Here is an 18,846-nt window from a genome sequence, read left to right on the forward strand (position 1 = left end):
AAAGGAGTGGACACAAAGTAGAATGATGACAGCCAGGGCAGAGGGGAACAGGGACCGGGGAGTTGTTACTCCATGGGTACAAGTCTCATTTTTGCAAGATGAAAAATTCTAAAGATCTGTTGCACAACAGTGTGAAAATACTTAATACGGCTGAACTGTACACGTAAAGATTAAGATGGTAGGGAGTTCCCGTGTGGCACAGCAGGTTAAGGATCTAGCATTGCCACAGCTGTGGTGCGAGCTGCGATGGCGGGGCGGGTTCACTCCCTGGCTGGGGAACTTCCACATTGCTGCTGGTGCAGGCAAAAGAAAAAAAAAAAAAGGTTAAGATGGTAAATTTTATGTCATGTATTTTTTTCTTTTTACCACCATCTAAAATTTAAAAAACTTTAAAGATGACCCCACTTGGAAGCTATACCATGTAACAGATAGAACTTGGGTGTTGGATTGACGAATCTGGATTTAAACCCTCTTCAGAGCTGGGCGACTTGTGTGAGCCATGTCAAGCCTTGATCCTTGAGTGCTCGCAGCAGGGAAATAGCTAGTTCTTAGTGCCAGCAGGAGGGGGAGCTGGGAGCAAAGTGCCTGGCAGAAATTGAGGGGGATCTGTGAGAAGAGTGCAACCTGCAGTGCCCTCCCAGTGCCCTCCTGTCTGTCTGTCTGTCTGTCCTCTGGCCTAAGGGGAGCCGGTTTGCAGAGCTGTGGAGGTATGCCCTGGAGCTCCCCTGCAACCACCACGAGCCCCTCTCTAGAGACAAACCTCCAGCCACTTAAGCCGATGTTATACCCTCTGCAAATAGGACTTTTTGCTCCCTGGGAAATTCTCCGGAGCTCCGAGGGACCCAGCCCTAGGGTTCCTCATGAGAGTCTTTGACCAGCTCAGCCTGGCCTCCACCTCACAGCCGGCAGCCACAGACAAGTTGTGGGATTTTAGGTGTGTTCCATGAGGAGCTGTGGGGACTTTCTGTACCCAGGAAAACTCCCCAGCCAGTCAGGCCCTCATCTCTTGGCTCAAGGCTTTGCTCTCATAAAACACACGCATTCCTGAGATCATACTAATACGCTTACAGTGAAATAACTTTACAGTTCCTAAGAGGATTCGCATGCAGAATATCTGTGCGACCTTAACACAGACTGTGAGGCTGGGTTATCACCTCTGCTTTTAGAAATGAAAATTTTAATGAGCACCTACTCTAGGTCAGGCCATTGTCTAGGCTCTTTCTCCCAAGTTATCTTCCTCTGTTTCATAAGTGGCCCAGAAAGGGCTTGGAGCCAGATCTTCCATGCCTGGTGCTTTTCTCAGAGCACTTTGGCTGCCTTCTGAGTCATTGGTGAACCATCGGGCCCCTGCAGAGAGCAGGTTTTACTGGGGCAAAGGGCACAGTAGCAAGTACCTGAAAGAGGCAGGCCTGCCAAAGGGAGGAGGGAGGAGACAGGGGAGGTGAGATGTGGGGCCTCAGGAGTGGAACCCAGAACTACAATGGTCTGGACGCCAGGCCAGCCTGGCAGGCCCTGGTTCTCTCTGCTCAGACCCTCTTCCCAACCCCTCCCGAACCCCTCCCGAATCTGGCTGGGGAGGCAGGCAGATCTGGCTCCTCTTCTAAGCCTCAGCTTCCCCCATCAGTGCAATGGAGACGGTAAGATGAGCCAGCTCCCAGGCAGCTGGAATGGTTCAGAGCAATGATGGACATGAATTGCCCATCACGGCGCCGGCGCACGGAAAAGAACTCAGTACAAGCTGTCCCAGTGCTCCAGCCCCACTCTCTGCAGACTCCTACCTCCGGAGCCCCCTAAGTCCCTCTTTTCTCACCCAATCCTGCTCCACCCGAACCCCCATCCCTCGAAAAAGCCGCAAGGAATTGCATAAGACCTAGAGAAACCGCTGGGCTGGGACAGGAGCTGGTGGTGACAGAGAGCCCCTGCCATCTCCCCTCCTCCTGGAGGACAGGCTGATCCTCAGGGACTAAATCAAACACCCTTCTTCCTGTTTACTCTGTTGGCATCCTGGCATTTAACTCGGCCCAAGGGAGAGAAGCTGCGGGTTCAGCCTTAGTGGCAGCAGAGACCCTGGGCTGGGAAAGCCACCGGTCCAGGTCTCCCAGTGGGGTCGTCCTATCCCACAGACAGGCTCGGAGCAGGGGACCTTGAGAGCTGGTGGCGGCGGGGGGCCTGGCAGGCCTTGCTGGGCTCACCCCACCCAGGGGGCACTCTGCACAAGCTCTGTCCCACGGGGCTTCCGGCACCCTCCTGTTAGTGAGATGTCTCAGGGGAGGTCATCCCTCCTTCGAAGTCCTGCCCTGTCCCTAGCCCCCTCTCCCAGGCCCTCTGTCTTGGAATTTTCTCATCCTGTGAGGGAGTGTCCCACTGTCGCTGTCTTGCTTCTTGAGGAGATGCTTAACTCATAACCCTCTCCACTGTTAGGTCCCTTCACCAAGAAGGTGGCTTCCTCTGGAGGTAGCGTAACACAACAGGAAGCACGTGGGCTTTGCAGCCAATGGGCTGGTGTTCCATCCCCAGCCACACAATTTACTCAAAGTCCTTTGACTCCTTGGAACTTCAGGTCCCTCACACCTACAGTGATTCAGATGACACTTCCTCCAGAAGGTTACCGTGGAGATGAAATTAGATGGCACGTTTTAGTACCTAACACCCCGGATACGTACAAAAATGCTCAATAAATACTCTCCTCCAACTTCTTCCAGAGGGAGCATCATAGGCCATAGCTTAGTCAATCAGCCAGTTAGCATCCTGTTCCTTTCAGAGCGTTACTTGGTGCTGTTGAAGTGATTAGAAGAGGGAGGAGATATTATCTCAGCCCTGGAGAAATTGTCAAATGGATGCGGGAAGTCATAATACGCGCCCTCTACTAGCAAACCAAGATGGTGTCACCAATGCCACCCCTGGGTCCTGAGACATTGGGAGGTCACCACTGCTGCTCCCAGGGGGTCCTGCCAGCCCAGCTGCAAGGCATTGCTTTTTGGTAAGAAGTGGAGGCAGCAACCCTCACTTAGGGCACTCTACTCTTTTGTTCAAGAGGAATTCCCCAGATGGGCCTGATAACTACCAAAGGCCCTTCCCTGAAATGCAGCTATGATTTCAGGAGGATTTTGGCTATGTCTATGGAAGGCAGAGTTGCAACTTTGCAAACCAGGCTGCTATGGACAATTGCGTTCTCCCTAAGGAAGGGACAAGCCTGATGAAGGGCTGTGTCAGTTTTCTCCTCTGGATCCCTGGGCTAGGGGTGGGGGCCCTGGTGTCCGTGGCATAAGGGCGGGAAACTGATGACTGTTTTGTGAGGGGCTGTGTGAGACTCTGGGCACTAGGGCAGCTGCTATGGGACGCAGGTGACAAAACGAGGCACCAAGGGGGGAAATGCCAGCATCTCTGATGGCTACTATATCTATATCTTGCCCTCCTAGAATATCTTGTGTGAAGTAATTGCTGGTACGTAGAAAAGCTGTTAATGGCAGAGTAGCCAAGGAAGCAGAACAGGGACCAAACCAGCCAGGTTTCAGGCCAGCCACTGAACTTCCCTGACTTAGTGGCCTTGTCCACAAAATGAAGACACTGAGCCCCTGTCCCAGACCGTGCATGTAGGGCCCTTAGAACGGGGCCTGTGTTCTACGTACATGTCAACTTTTTTTGTTGTTTCTTTGTTTTTGGACAAGCTTGCAGCATACGGAAGCCCCTGGGCCAGGGATCAAATCCGAGCTGCCGCTGTGACTTTTGCCACAGCTGCAGTCATAGGGGATCCTTAACCCACTGCACCATAGCAGAAACTCCTCAACTGCTCTTTTTTTAGCCACCAAAAGTATTTGCCTTTTGTTGAATTCTCTCAGGTTTTCTCGGTTTGCAATGATATCATCAGTGAATAATGAAAAACTGGCCAGTTTTCTTTTCATTATCCTGCTTTCTATTTCCCTGTCCTGCCTTATCTCCTGTTGTAGACCCTTTGGGGAATGGTGAGAACCATACCAAATTTTCGAGCAGCAGCTATGGGAAGGCTGCACGTGAGACGAGAGTGGCCAGAAGCAGAGCGATAGCTTGGAAGCCGTCGCAGTGAGTTAGGCGAGATGCGATGTAGACTCAGCTGTGGGTAAAACCCTCGAAAACAAGAGGGCGACAGGCCTCCAGCCAAGAGACACTTTAGAATAAGGGTCAGCTGGATTTGATGGTGATCCTGAGCATAAAAACAAATGACTAAAACTAGCCATCAAGGCAATTCTATTATAATGTATTCAGCTGAAAAGAAGAGAGGAAAAATTCATAATCTCACTTTATGATGAGTTTGGAGACAAAGGATTTAGAAGTTTACAAATTTATTTTCTACTGTATCGCCACCGCTTGTCACAAGATAGCCATTTCCAAAATACTTTACAATTCATTAATGTTTGTTTCTTTTTCTTTTTATTTTTTTTTTCTTTTGCTTTTTTAGGGCCACACTCGTGGCATGTGGAGGTTCCTAGGCCAGGAGTCGAATCAGAGCTACAGCTGCCCGCCTACACCACAGCCACAGCAACCCAGGATCTGAGCCGTGTCTGCGACCTACACCACAGCTCGTGGCAATACCAGATCCTTAATCCACTGAGCAAGGCAAGGGATCGAACCCACAACCTCATGGTTCCTAGTCGGGGTTCATTTCTGCTGCGCCATGATGGGAACTCCCTGTAAAAGTGTTTGTAATTTACCAAGCAATCTCACACATTTGCCCTTATTTTGCCTTCACAGAATCCCTACGGTCAATATTACTGAAGCATCAGATGTGAAGAATTATAATATAGTGGTGAAAAACATGGCACTGGTGTTTGAAACCTGGCTTCCTAGCTGTGTGACCTCTGGTAAGTCACTTAACCTCTCTGTGCTTCAATTCTGCCTCTATAAAATGGAGGCCATAGCACGATCTCTGTCACAGTGTTGCTTAGTAATGTGGTAGGTACTTCTCACTGTGACTAGAGGAAGTTTAGGGCTTGCAAATGTGCTCCCTTTCTTGCCGGACCTTCTTCGATGCTCCTGCAGGTTACACTGCCAGGAAGCACGGACTGTCCTGTAACTCTGTACCTCGTGAGTCGGCCCCCATTGGAAGCCCTGGTTCAGTCAGGGGAGTGGCGCTCCCCTGGATGGTGAGGCTGGAGGCTCCACAGGGTCTCGCTGGACCCTGAGGCTGGGCAGGGGCTCGGTTTCCACGCCCTGGGCCCGCAGCAGCCTCTCTGGTTAGGGGGCCATAGACCTTCTGGTGCTGTTAAGTAATTAGTCCCGGGGAACAGGCCTGAGCCAGACCTGCCCTGGACAAACAGGACATGCCTTTTGGGAATAGGACAGGCCCTGGCCCTTGAGGAAACCTCTTCCCCCTCAACACAGAACACACACAAATCCACAGCAGATTCTGCTCCGGGGCCTGTTTTTCTCGGTCACAGCGCCGAGGCGTGAACCCAGGGAGGACGAAGACCGAGGGAGTGGACGGCAGACCCCGCCCAGCACTTGTGGGGCGCTGCCAGAGCTCGTGATGACAGGAAGACAGGGCCCGGGGGAGGCTGCGGGGAAGGAGAGGACCTTGGGATGCAGAGGTTTGGGGAGCGATCTGAAGGGGTGTCTGGGGAAGCGCGTGTGGGGAAGAGGGGCAGGAAAGGTGTGCCTGTGAGTAGAGGCGGCAAGGGCTGGGCCGGGGGCAGGCAGGCCCGGGAGGCGCTCTCTGGCTGCAGTGGAAAATCCCCATCGGAGGCAAAAATTCCATTCAACACATATTTATGGCACCTACTCAGTGCAAGCAACAGGGCCGGGCTGAGTGCCCCCAGCATGGCCCTGTCCTGGTACCCCAGCGTGGCTAACGGAGTGACCTCACGGGCCACTGGAGCAGTGGAGGGCCCTAGAGAGGGTGCAAGAGCCGGGGGGGCGCTGAAGACTGCTTGGCTCTGAGCAGCGCCTCAGCACTGGGGGACCTGAGCTCAGGTAGCCAGCTGGGGCCCCACCCGCTGGCAGAGACCTGCTGAGTCACAGACCCCTGGGGGCTATGGCTCAGGCTGAGGCGGGGTGGGGGGTGGGGGGAGGAAACAGGGGTGGCGAAGCTGCTCCCACAGCACAGCGTGGGGCAGGCAGGCCCGAGAAGAGGCGTCGACAAGCACTCAAGTAAAGGGCCCCTTCCTTCCTCCCTCCAGTCTCTGCTCCAAAGCTGAGGATGCTGGGACCAGGGGCCAGGGGAAGGGGGGGATGTGGGGTTGTGGGGGGAGCAGCTGACGGTGAGGGAGCGCCATCAGCCCCACCTGTCTGTTTCTATTCTTTCCTTTTCTCCACATCCTCTCGGTCCCACTGTGTCTCCAACCCACTCCCGGCCTCACTCACCTGCTGCCATGTGGCCCTATTTTGCCACAGGGGTCCCTGGCCCACTGTGGGTACACTGGCCCTACCCTCTCATGCCCCACTGTCCCAGTGTTCATGGCCCAAAGGCCAGAAGTACCACTAGAACATTCTCCAGCACTAAGTTCAGGCTCCGGTCCCCTTGCCCCCAGGCCTTCCACGGCAGGCCCCCCGAGACCCTGGGTGGGCAGCGGCTGTACCCAGACAAAGTGACCCACAGAGGTTATGGTGAACGTCAAAAACATCCTCCTCTGCCTGAACACTAGCCTGCCTGGTGAGAGCAGCCCTCTGGGGCCATCCCCCAGGAAGTGGCACCCCAAAAGGTCAATGCAGAAGTGGGCTACTGCTGTGGTGCTACCCTAAGGACGCCTGGAGCTTGCAGAGCTCTTTACAGCTTGCAAAGCACTGTCACGGCTGATGTGTACAGAAACCCCAGCACAGCGATCCCATTGTACAGATGAGGACACTGAGGCTCCTGGGTGTTAAGCGCCCAGCCCAAGCTTGGCAGCTAAGTGGTAAGACCTGCGCTTGAACGCAGGCCTGTCACATTCTGGGCCCCACCTGCTTTACATTAGACCAAGATCCTCTCTCCCTCTTCACTCAACATCAAGTCCAGATGATGGGCTGGCGACGCCCTCCCCATCCAAGGCAATCCCTCCTGCTTCTTTCCATCCCCGCTTCCACCACGTGGCAGGGACTTCCTCCTCAGGCCCCCTCCAGTTACCCTCGTCCTGGTGAGCCCCTGCCCTTTGCCTAGAAGGTCCTTTCCCATTTGCTCCTCAAAGCCAGTCACCGCTCTTGCTTTAAGAAATGCCACCTTCTCTGTGAAGCCCTCCTGGTCATGACTGAGCAGAGCCAGCCTCTGTCTGGGGGCCCCACGTCTCTCTGCCCTGGACCTCTCTGCGCTGTGATGTTGACCTTCCACGTGAAAATTGACCATCTGTGCATCTGTGCCCTCCACCCACCCCACTGGCACAGGGACACGGCTCCTCTTTCTCTTCGATGGCTGTGAGCAGAGGGACGAAGGAGGGAGGGTTGGCGGATCAGGGAGTCTGGTCTCGTGTCATTAAGAAAGAGCTTGCATCAGGAGGGCACCCTGTCATCCTGAGAGAATGGAGAAGCCGAGGCCAGGAGAAAGAGTGACTTCACTGGCCCCTGAGCCACCGAGGGTCACATGTCCTCATTTCTGGCCCTCCCCCTGAGGACATTACTCAGCCACCCCTCAGCTCCACCCACTCCTCTTGCTTTATGAAGGGAGGGGACAGCTGGTGGAGTCATCTTTCCTGCCTCAGTCCTTTTTTTCCACTGTGCATGGAATCCCCCTAAAGCCACCTTCCCCTGACCCCTGTCCCTGTCCCCGGCCCTCAGAGGGGCCCCCTGGGGTTCTCCCTCAGACATCCCTTCCACCCTCAGATGGAACCAGGGGAGCAGCCCAGCCTGAACCAGGGACCCCCTCCGACCTTGGGGCCCTATGTTTAATGAGGACAGTGACATCACCAGTTCTCCTGTCCCCGCTCCCTTGAGCCAAGGGCCCACACCCCAGCGATCCCTCAACAGAGCCAGCCCGCTCCCGTGGGGGGCCCTCAGAACACAGCTCCAGGGACCCCCAAGACAAAGCTACCCCAGCTTGTCGTCCAGACTTGCTGGATGTCAGAAGTGTGGTCTGAGCAGCCTCAGACAGCACCCCCCCACCCCCTGCACCTCCATGCTCCCCACCCCCACCCTGGGGCTCTACCATCAGAATCCATTCCTCTGATGAAGCCCAGGCCGGCAGCTACCTTCCTGGGAAGGCAGGCTGCTCCTGGTTGGTTATTTACATCTGTTCGAGGCACAGGTTGGCAGCGATGGAACATACTAGAAAGGGCGGGTCTGGAGGTAGGCACAGGCCCCTGGGCCTGGCATCAGGACCAAGATGGCCCTGGGATTCAGGCTGGGAGAGCTGGAAGCCCAGGCAGTGTTGATCTGAAAGAGGAAGGAAACGAAAGCTTGACCTCCCAGTCCTAGCTTGGGGTACCCCTGTAGGCTAGGACCCAGGGCAGGGCCAGGACACAGCAAGGTTGGCACTGGAGGGGTTAACTGGGGCTGCCCAGCCTCTGTGCAGAAAGAGGCTGCCAAACTCAAACCCCTGCTTTCTGGGTGGAAGCAGAGGTGGAAGCAAGGCTGGCCGGGGGGCATCTCAAGCCATCACCCCCGCCCCACCCCCAGCCTCCCGCCCCCACCCTTCCTTGAATCCTCGTCCCAGTCCCGGCAAGCCGCTGGGGCTGGCACAGAGTGCAGGCCACTGACTCATCCACAAGAATGACAGCCTCCCCAACCGCACTGGCACCAGTCGCATCTGTGCTTTGCGCCTGCTCAGCCCTCCAGCCAAACCGGAGGGGAAGATGACCGTCGGGCCCGGGGAGGGGGAGGGCTGTGGGGGGGGGGGGAGGCTGCCGCCTTGCTGGTCCCAGCTGCTCAGGGCACGCATCCTAGAATTCTTCCAGGACGTAGGACACTGCTTCTCGACTGACACCTCCTAACTGCTCTCCATGCCACTCCTGTGGCTGGAGGGAGCCTCTCCCGAAGCAAGCATGGCCACGCAGGCGGTCCTGCTTAAAGCCTGTCCGTAGCTGCCTCTGGCCCTGGCCTTGCTCTGCAGCCCAGTGTTCAGGAAGCCCGTGGCGAGCTGGTCAGAGTGTGATCCGCCTCACCTACATGCCTCTCTCCGCTTTTCCTCTGCTCCATCCGCCCAGCTGCTCATTGTCCTCCGACAAGGCTCTGCGCTGCTGCCGGCCTTTGTTCATGCTGTTCCCACCCCTGGGAATGCTTTGCCCTTCCTTCCCGGTCTGGCTCTTACATCCTTAAAGGTTCTGCTCTCCTGGTCTTTCCTGACCTTTCAGCAGCAGCGTAAGGGGCTTCCTACCAGCCCCTCAAAGGGTGGGTAGGAGCAGCGGCCCAGCAGGCTCTGGAGTCTGACTCTGCTGATTCTACTCCTGGCATTGGCCTCAGCTGAGACTTTCCCCCTGAGTCCTGGTCTTCTCATCTGTAAAATGGGCTAACAATGCTGCCTGTACTGTGCTCAGCACAGAGCCTGGCTGAGAGCAGCGCCCAGAGAAAGGCAGCTGCTCCCACCTAGACCTGGGAGAGCAGCGCCCTGCCCAGGAGACAGTGGGCAGGTCCCTCCCTGTCGGCTGCCCCCTTCCAGGCTCTATAACAAGGATGGGCCCACATACCTCAGTGGGTTCGTGGGTGGGAGGGGTCTCCAGGGCCATGCCCAGCCTCTGTGGCCAGGCCACCAGGCTCAGAAAGCACATGCTCAGCTCCAGGTCCTGATCAGCCACCGAGAAGAAGAAAGACAGGACGATGCGGCAGCCCAGCAGCTCATCCCCTTAAACGTCCTCCCTTCTGCCCAGGTGCCATGTTCCTAGCCCCTGCCCCTGCCCCTCTGTCCTGCCCTGTCCTCCCTCCCCTTGGTGTCCCAGCAGCTGGTCTCTTTTCTCCACTGGGCACGTTTCCCTGCCTTCCTTCCTTTTGCCGGTTGAAACTGGGCCCATGCGGGAGTGGGGGCCGCCGTGGCCGTATTGGCTTGATGTCTCGGGGTCTTACTGGTAAAGACCAAAGTGTTCCCTGACCATCTGGATCCCTTAAAGCCGTTGTCTAGCTCTGGAGGAAGGGGCTCTCCTCTTGCACCCCACCTCACCCCCACAGTCCATGGTCCTCCGAGCAGGGGAGTTGGGGTGGGGAGGAAATGGACAGGGGGCACAGCACACAGCAGGGCTGTATCTGAGGCTCAGCTTTCCACTGACCAGCTGGGTAGCTCTGTGTTGACTCCCCCCCACCAGGATGGATGCACGATGCTTTACCAACAGCAAGGGTGCGTGTGCACGAGAGGCAAGACCATGACTCTGCGGGGCGGCTCTGTTAGGAGGCCTGAAGGACAGAAGGGGAGTCCATCCCCTCTGTGCTCCGAACCAGCTGAAATGGACCTGCCCAGCCTGCCTGAAGGGATAGAACAGAGCCAGGCAGCAGGGGACACTGCCCAGACGGAGGTCACAGGATCAGGACAACACTGGGAGCTCTTGTCCCCAGAGGCAGACCCAACTCTTGTCCCCAGAGGCAGACCCAAGAAGATACAATCTTTTAATTACATGCTCAGGCTTCCTGGGCTGCTGGCCAGGGTGCACTCAGCCCTCAGCCTCCTCTACCAGCCCAGCAGAAACACTGCCTCTCTCTGCCCGACCCTCTTGGGGCAAAGGGGGTCCAGGGACCCCACGACAAAGGAGAGGAGGCAGCAGACTGGCCGGGGCTGGACTTGGCGCTCTGGTCTCTGGGGGGGTGGGCGGGGGTGAGGGAAGAGCAACGGGGTCCAGATCAGCTCAGCCATCTCCTCGCAGTGCACCCACTTGAGCGCTGCCAGGACCTGGATGCGGCAGGGGTGGGAGCGGCATCTCTGCTCCCCCCGCCACCCCAGGATATCCAAACACTCAGGTCCAGATTCTCGGAAGGCCAACTCACGGGCCTGCTGTGCCCAGGCAGTTACAAAGTGTGGGAAGCAGCCTTGCCTAAGACAACGGGGAGGGTGGGCTCTATGGGGAAAGGACTAAAGAGGGGGCTGTCCTCTCCCGTCCAGGGTACTCGGAAGGTTGGTTTGTTGGTTTGTTTGTTGCTTTTTAGGGCTGCGCGTGTGGCATATGGAAGTTCCCGGGCTAGAGGTCGAATTGGAGCTACAGCTGCCAGCCTACACCACAGCCGCAGCAACCAGGGATCTGAGCCCCATCTGTGACCTACTCCAGAGCTCCCAGCAATGCCGGATCCTTAACCCACAGAGTGGGGCCGGGGATCGGACCGGCATCCTTGTGGATAGATACTAGTTGGGTTCATGACTGCTGAGCCACAACAGGAACTCCACTCTGAAGGTTTTTTATGTGCTGTTTTTGCTGGGTGGAAAAAAAAAAAAAAGCATCAGGCTTGTCCAGTTTGCAACCCCTTCAGCTGGTTTCCTTTCATCTCCCAAGGATCCCAGCCTCCATGCCACCAGCCCCCGGAGTCCAGGGGAGCAGGAGCGCCTCCCTGGTGGGCTCCAGGGGGTGGGGCCCCGCCTGCCAGAGGAGCGTACCTGTGCGGTGTCTCTTTAAGTCAAGCAACAACGGGGATATGTGTAATTTTTAACCCCTGTTTTGCTAGTGAAGGCCCAGCGTCTAAGTGAGAGATGATTTCACACACATTGCAGAATTTTGCTGTTGAGGCCTTGCTGCGTCTCTCCGGAAACTTAGGAGGTCAACTTGGATTTGTAGAGCAGTTTTGAGGGCTTTCCCATATCAAAGCACATCTAATCCCTTGGCTTACAGAGGGAAAGTCTGGGATGCAGAGAGAGTGAGGCCTCCTCTCGAACCTGGGAGAACCAGAACTGGGGGCCAGGTCTCCCTACTCAAGTTCTATACTCGGTTTATCTCAACTAGCCAGGCCGGCCCTGCATGGATGCCGCCCCCATGGGCACTGATCCTCTTCCCCTTCCTGCTCAAGGTCCCAGCCTTTGCAGAGCTCCCCAGCAGGAAGAGAAGATAGAGGACAGCAGGGGAGAGCATTTGCTGGGTGCCCACCTTTACAAGCCACGGAGGCCCTGACCAGGAGGAAGCTGGGCAGCTCCCCTACCAGTGAAGCCCAAATCTCAGCCTAGGGCCTACCCAAGACAGCTCACTCTGCGCAGAGGAAAGGCCTCGGCCGCTGGCCAGCTTAGCCTCCCATCCCCGGCTCCAGCCAGCAACATACTAGAGTAGTAGGTGAGTACATATCTTGGAGCCCTTCATCCTGGTTTCAAACCCCAGCTAAGCTCCCTGGCGGTTGTGTGTTTTGGGGCAAGGTCCTCACCTCTCTGGGTCTCAGCTGTGTCACCTGTAAAGTGAGGACGGGAATATAGTACGTTCGCCATAGGAGACTCATGAGAAGTATCTGAGTTAGTACATCTGCTGAAGATAGTGCCTGACACACGGCAAGAGCTATGTAAGTAGTTGATTTCTTATTACCGTTATTGTAATTAGTATTATTTTGTGACCGACGAGAGACCATGTATAGCAGAACAGACAAAACCGTAATGGCCTTGGAGAGGTTCTGTGAAAGGAAGGCAAGGGGCCTGTTACGCAAGGAGGGACTGTCACCCTCCATGGGCGGGTGGCTCACCAAGGGCCTTACATCAGGTGGAAACTGCCATTAATAGTAGTTCCCTCTTAGGCGAGTCACAAACCCGCAGAGCACGAGGGGGTGAGAAATTTTACTATTGTGGGAGTGAGAAATGTTACTACTGGGCAGAATTCCATTTTTAGAACGTGGGAAGTTATTTTGAGCCGAGGGTTGATGTTTGTTATTTTTTTTTAATAGCCTTTGCACTCTAACAATGCACACACATAGGGGCTCTGAAGAGAAACCAGGACACAGCGGGGAGCCCTGCTACGCCTCTGGGGTTGCTAGGCAACCCCTCTGGCCTCCCACCCCAGCCGAGGCCTACTGGAGAGCCAAGGGTGGGGTCCACGGACCCCTCCTACCCTTGGTCACAAGTGCCACGGCTCATCAGATGGCTCTGGGATTCTCTCAAGGGCGTCTAGAAAAGGCACCCCCCTTTTCTGTTCAACCTGAGCAGTGTCTAATTAGGCAGGCACATTAGCGGGGAAGAGCATTTTGTACAGCTAGAGCTACGGCTCACTTTCTAAAGCTATCTTAGTTTCCTGTGGTTGCTGGAACAAGTTATCACTAACTTAGTGGCTTCAAACAACAGAAATTTACCCTCTCGTAGTCCTGGAGGCCAAAAGTCCAAAATCAGTATCAAGGTGGGCCCCATTCCAGGTGTCCCTAGGGCTAGGCTCCCTCCAGAGTCTTGAAGGGAGAATCTGTCCCTTGCCTCTCACAGCTTCTCATGGTTGCCAGCATCCCTTGGCTTGTGGCTGGCTCTGTGGTCTCATTGGCTTCTCCTCTTCCATCTGTGTCACATCTCCTTCTGCATTTCTTGTAGGGACTCCTGTGATTGCATTTAGAACCTGCCTGGATAATGCAAAAGCATCCCTCCAGCTGAGGGTTCTTTTCTTTTTTTTTCCTTTTTTGGCTGCCCCACGGCATATGGAGTTGTGGGGCCGGGGATCAGATCCGAGCTGCAGTTGCGACCTATGCTACAGCTGCAGCAATGCCAGCTCCTTAACCCACTGTCCTGGGCTTGGGATTGAACCTGCATCCCGATGCTGCAGAGACGGCACAGGTCCCCCCGTTACACCACTGTGGGAACTCCGGGATCCTTAATCTTGCATCTGCTAACAGCTTTTTTCCATATAAAGTAACATTTATAGAGTTCACAAGATGAGGATCTGATACTTTTGAGGGTCATTACTCAGCCTGCTCTCCAAGTCAATGTCTTCCTCCAATGACATCAAACAGCAGGTCAGCCCTCCGCCCCAGCGTGGTGCCCTATCACTCTCTCCCTGGCAGTATTCGCCAGGGTAAGAACAACAGAGCACACAGCACTGATCTGAAGCCCTGGCCATCCTGGAGGCGTCTTGTGTGGACCTAAAAACAGACCAGGCCTAGAACTTCTGGAAGGAGGGTGGGTACTGGGCTATACACTTAAGCAATGACAGCTCCCTTGAGGCCTCCAGTTACCACCACAAAAGAACCATAAAAATCCAATAAAGAAAATGGAAAATATAGAAAATGCTAATCCTTCAGAATCCCAGACTCTAATAAAAAACTTCTTGTATAAAGTGATCTTCCTTTTAGATCTTTTTTTATCCTGATGGAACCATATAGTTATAACTTGAAAAAAGCAGGAGTGGGATTATGTGACTCTTCTTTGATCTGGTCTTTTTCAATAATGATATCTTTGGGTGTTGTTTATGGCAGTTCCCGTAGCATTTCCTCCATCTTTCCAAAGGCTGCTGAGGATGGACCATGAGTAGTTACCCCACTGCTGGATGTTTGAGTTGTTTCTAATTTTTCAGCTGAAACAAATGTGGCGAGATAATTTAGTGAGGTGTTTAATATCTGACTTGCCCATGTTGTTACAGGAGACTCACGGAGATCGGAGGCGTTTTGCTCTCTCCTTCACACACCCCTCCAACTCACCCCAAAGCAAGCAAGTGAAAAAAGTCAGGGCTTTCCTAGCTCCCAGGAAAAACAGGCCTTTGTTTTCCAAGGCTGAGCCTCACAGAGACAGGAACCGGATTGTCAGAGAGGGGGAGGGGCTCTGTGTTTGTGGGAAACTTCCACTGCAAGCACACAAACATCTCCTCTCCAACTTAGACAATGGAGGGAATGTGTTTGCTCTTGTGGCAGAAAAGCAGGGGCTGTGTGGAATTCAGGTATGGTTTGATCCAGAGGGTCTCACGATCATCAGGCTCTGGTTGCGTTTTTCTGTGGTTCTTTTGGCTCGGTCCTGCTCTGTGGGTTAGCTTTGACTACAGAATCATTTTCTTCCTTGCAGTGAAAGACCTAGAGCTGTTTAGGGCCCACATTCGCTCATGTCATAATCCATAAAAAAAGAAAAATCTCTGTCCTAGGCTCTGTCCAGCAAGACTCCTGAGATGCACCCTGAATGGCCCAGTTTAGGTAACATGTTCGCCAGTCAGCCAGTTACTGTGGTGGGGAGAGGGACTGTCCTGTCCGTTTACTCTAGGTCATGTGCCCTTCCCCCTCTGGGGTTTCCCCAGGATTTAACCCTCTGGGGATAGAGGAGCACGGGCTTTCGCCAAAGTCAGGGGATTTTTTTGTGTGTGTGGGTTTTTAGGGCCGCACCCATGGCATATGGAGGTTTCCAGGCTAGGGGTCAAATTGGAGCTGCAGCTGCCGGCCTACACCACAGCCACAGCAACACAGGATCTGAGCCGTGTCTTCAACCTACACCACAGCTCGTGGCAATGCCAGCTCCTTAACCCAGTGAGCAAAACCAGGGATTGAACCCATAGCCTCATGGATACTAGTTGGGTTTGTTATCACTGAGCTCCAAAGGGAACTCCTGGATTTTTCCAATAAAAATTAGGAGGTTGGGAAAAGGGAAATAGGGAGGATTGGGAACTGAAGAGCTAACAGACAGGCATCCGTGAGCATCTTTAGAGATGGATGGGCTGGAAGTGGCCCTGATTAGAGAAAAATAAGTGGATTTTCTGGACTGTGTGAACCCCACCCCCTGGCACCTGTAGCATCCCAAGCGGGTAGAGCCCAAGCACGAGTTTGTGAAGAGCAAATTCACTCCAGCTGCTCACAGTGCACCCTGATGTGTGAGCCTGTGCATACCTCTATGCCAGGATAAATTCCTAGAAATAGGAGTTCCTGTCGTGGCTCAGCAGAAGTGAATCTGACTATCATCCCTGAGGACGCAGGTTGGATCCCTGGCCTTGCTCAGTGGGTTAAGGATCTGGCATTGCCACGAGCTGTGGTGTGGGTCACAGATGTGGCTCGGATCTGACATTGCTGTGGCTGTGCTGTAGGCTAGCAGCTGTAGCTCCGATTCGACCCCTAGCCTGGGAACCTCCGCATGCCACGGGTGCAGCCCTAAAAGACAAAAAAAAAAAAAAAAAAAAAAAAAAATCCTAGAAATAGAACTCTTGGATCGAAGGGCTTGCATATTCAAACTTTAATAGATATTGCTAAGTTTCCCTCCGAAAAAAGGTTGTTACCCATTTTTGCTTCCAATAACATAGCCTAGGAAAAGGCCCATTAACCTTCCTCTTGTCAGTATGTACTATCACCCATCTTTGTAATGTTTGCCATCCCAGTAGAGTTAATTTGGCCTTTTTAAACTGCAAGGTAGGCTAAGCATCTCTGCACCCACTTGTACCCTAATCGTAATTCCTCTTCTATGGATTACCTGCTCGCGGCCCTTGTTCTTTTCCCATTGCGTATCCTCTGTTATTGATTTGCGAAAACTCTTTGTAGACGAGGGCTATAAACCCTTTGTGTAATCTGCTGCTCATATTTTCCCCAGCTTGTCCTTTGTGTGTTGACTTTGTATATAGAGCTTTTGTTGTCAGAACTTTACAAATTTTATGTGGTTCAATGTATCAGACTTTTCCGGTTTTCTGCCTCAAAGGTCTTACCCTAAAATAACAAAACATGGACTCGTGTGTGTGGCTTTTTTTCCCACAACGTCTGTGGCGTCGTTTCATATTTAAATATTTTACCCATCTGGAATTTAAAACATTGTAGTATACCTGTGAGGAAAGGCTGAATTTTCTTTTTTTCAAATGGATAACCAGTTGGGATGTATGAACTCTGTGAGATTCCAGAACCTTCGTAACTTTCCTGCTGTTCTGATTTTTGTGAACGTCTCATTCCCTGGAGCGATTAGAGGAGGTGAGAAGGAACATGGCAGGTGCTTGTCTTCAAGTTCAAGGACAACCAGGAGGGCAGGATACAGTGAGACTGGGATGAAGTCTTCAGGCAACGCAGGGAGGATGCCCGGCGGTGCCCAGAGGAGGGGAAGCAGCTGAGCCCTGCAGTGGAGAAGACAGGAGGGCAGGAAGCGTCATGCTCCTCTTGAGAAGACTCCAGGGACCAAGAGAAAGACCCCTGCAGTGTGGGCACCCCCCCCCATGCTCTGTGCCAGGGAGCGTTCTGTTCTTCTGCCACCGCTTTCCAATGTTTCCACCCAGAGGTCTGGGCCGATTGGCATGTGTTCCTTCCCTGAGTGTTTTTTGACCCCGTACCCTGTGCCCAGGAAAGGAGCTCCATATCTGGCATGGTGATAACAGAAGTCGGCCATCAGAACCCTGAGACAGCAAGAAGAATGCTTGTGGGGATGCTGTCGGGCTGCCGGAGGCAGGAAGTCATTTTACAAAGATTTCCTTCAGATGTGGCATTTACAAGTTTGTCCTTTGGTTGTGAAACAGTATTTCCCTGAGTGTTGGGAAAATAAAAATAGCTGTATTATTAACAGTCATGCCCACACATGCCTTCCTCTTCCCTGGAAGGGCTGTCCTGTCTGGGCTGCCTGTCCTGTTTGGGAGAGGTCAGAGGTCCAGACACCCTAAAGGAAGAGCACCCCCAGCGGCTGCCGTCCTGGCCTCTGGAGCAAGGGCTGGAGGTCAAGGGCTCCAAGCTGCCAGCCGCAGCGGCTTCTACAAGAGCTCACGTACATCTCTCTTCCTACATTGCCCTGGACTCATCTTTCAGGCAGCCTTTCCCACTAGAAGGCACGAGTCATGCATCTTGGTGTGGTAGGGGCTCCATGGATGGCTGGATAAATGAATGAATGGCTCGGCGATGCTGGAGAGTGGTTTTCAGTGCCAGGGCGGACCGGGGAGGCCGGAGAGCAACCGATGGGGGGGGGGGGCGCACAGCCCCCTACCTCTGCTTCCTGGCACATAGGTCTAGCTGAGAAATGGCCATCACCACCCAGCCCCGTGCTGTCACCCTCCCTCCTCCCCGGGGTCGGGGATGGCAGGGCAGGGCGGCCTCTCCTCCCTCAGAAGCTTCAGCAACTGCAGGCCCCGTTGGTCACCCACCCGCATTCCCTGAGCCCTTTTCTGCTGACTCACTGCAGTCCCCCTGGTCCAAGCTTCCCGCCAGTTCCTGCCAGAAGCCCAGTGGGGCTAAAGGCGAGGGAGGGAGGAGGCCGCGGACACTGCATCAGGTCCCTGGAATGCTCTGCTGGCCCGGAAGCAGCGCCGACCCACTTCCCGGTTTCTGCTGCTCTGAAGGGATGGCCAGGACGTGGACGGTCTGGGGGGCTGAGTGGACGCCTCTGTCCCCGACTCAGCCCCAGCCAGGCCCTCTCCAACCCCCATGGCAGAGAGCAAGGCTCCCCCAGCCCCTGCCCTTGCTGCTTGGGCTAAAGCACCTGCGACAGTGTGCGCTGTTCCTGCGTGTGGCTTTGTGGGACTGTGGTTGTGTAGGATGCTGTGAGCCTATGCGTGAGTGTGTGGATTCAGAGTCCCTGTCCCAGTGTCCACTTGTGTGTGACCACACACAGATGAACAATGTGAGTGTGAATGTTTGTGGTTAGGACTCACTGTGCACAGTGTGTGTGGTTTCGTGTGTTTGTGTGTCGTGGCCTGTGAATGCAGGGTGGCCTGGGGTTACCTGTGACTCTAGGTGGCTGTGTGCTGCTGACAGTCATGGTGTGTGGTGGCAGTGCTTGTGGATGGTTGTGTGTGACTGGGTGGGCTTTGCACGATGCTTCAGGGCCACATGTGTGTTCCATGGCACAGGCTTAGAGAGATGAGCGGTCTGCAGCCCACATTCCACGGTAGGTGAAGGATCGGGGTGTGTGTGTGTGTGTGTTTCTGTTGTGTGTGTGCTTTCTCCTATGTGTGTTTCTGTTGTGTGCTTCCGCCTTTTCTAAGTTCTACCTCTGAGGATCCTGTAACTTTTTTTTAATGGCCGCACCCACAGCACACAGACGCTTCCGGGCCAGGGATGGAATCTGAGCCACAGCTGCAATGCCGGGTGCTTGAACCCTCTGTGCCAGACCAGAGATCGAACCCACGCCCCCTTGGTAACCCAAGCCACTGCAGCCAGGTTGCCAACCCACTGCACCAC

At 54.3% G+C, this 18,846-nt stretch overlaps 1 long non-coding RNA gene across 3 annotated transcripts in view; it reads left to right on the plus strand.

The window, feature by feature from the left end:
- The window catches only part of LOC102165594 (uncharacterized), a 42,841-nt gene extending 25,590 nt beyond the window's left edge, over positions 1–17,251 (plus strand). For 2 of the 3 annotated variants that reach the window (XR_002343516.2, XR_014843142.1), the window contains 2 exons: positions 4,729–4,838; positions 11,854–14,076. This is a non-coding gene — a long non-coding RNA (uncharacterized LOC102165594). Of the gene's footprint in view, positions 1–4,728; positions 4,839–11,853; positions 14,077–14,375; positions 15,061–15,826 lie in introns of those variants that run through there. The other variant, XR_014843141.1, reaches the window with a different exon arrangement.
- The last annotated feature ends 1,595 nt before the right edge of the window (positions 17,252–18,846 follow it).

Source organism: Sus scrofa, chromosome 4, assembly GCF_054392235.1.
Source record: "Sus scrofa isolate SSC_HxYL_T2T_F1_AM1 chromosome 4, Sscrofa_HxYL_maternal_Yorkshire_Landrace_v2.0, whole genome shotgun sequence".
Lineage (NCBI taxonomy): Eukaryota > Metazoa > Chordata > Mammalia > Artiodactyla > Suidae > Sus > Sus scrofa.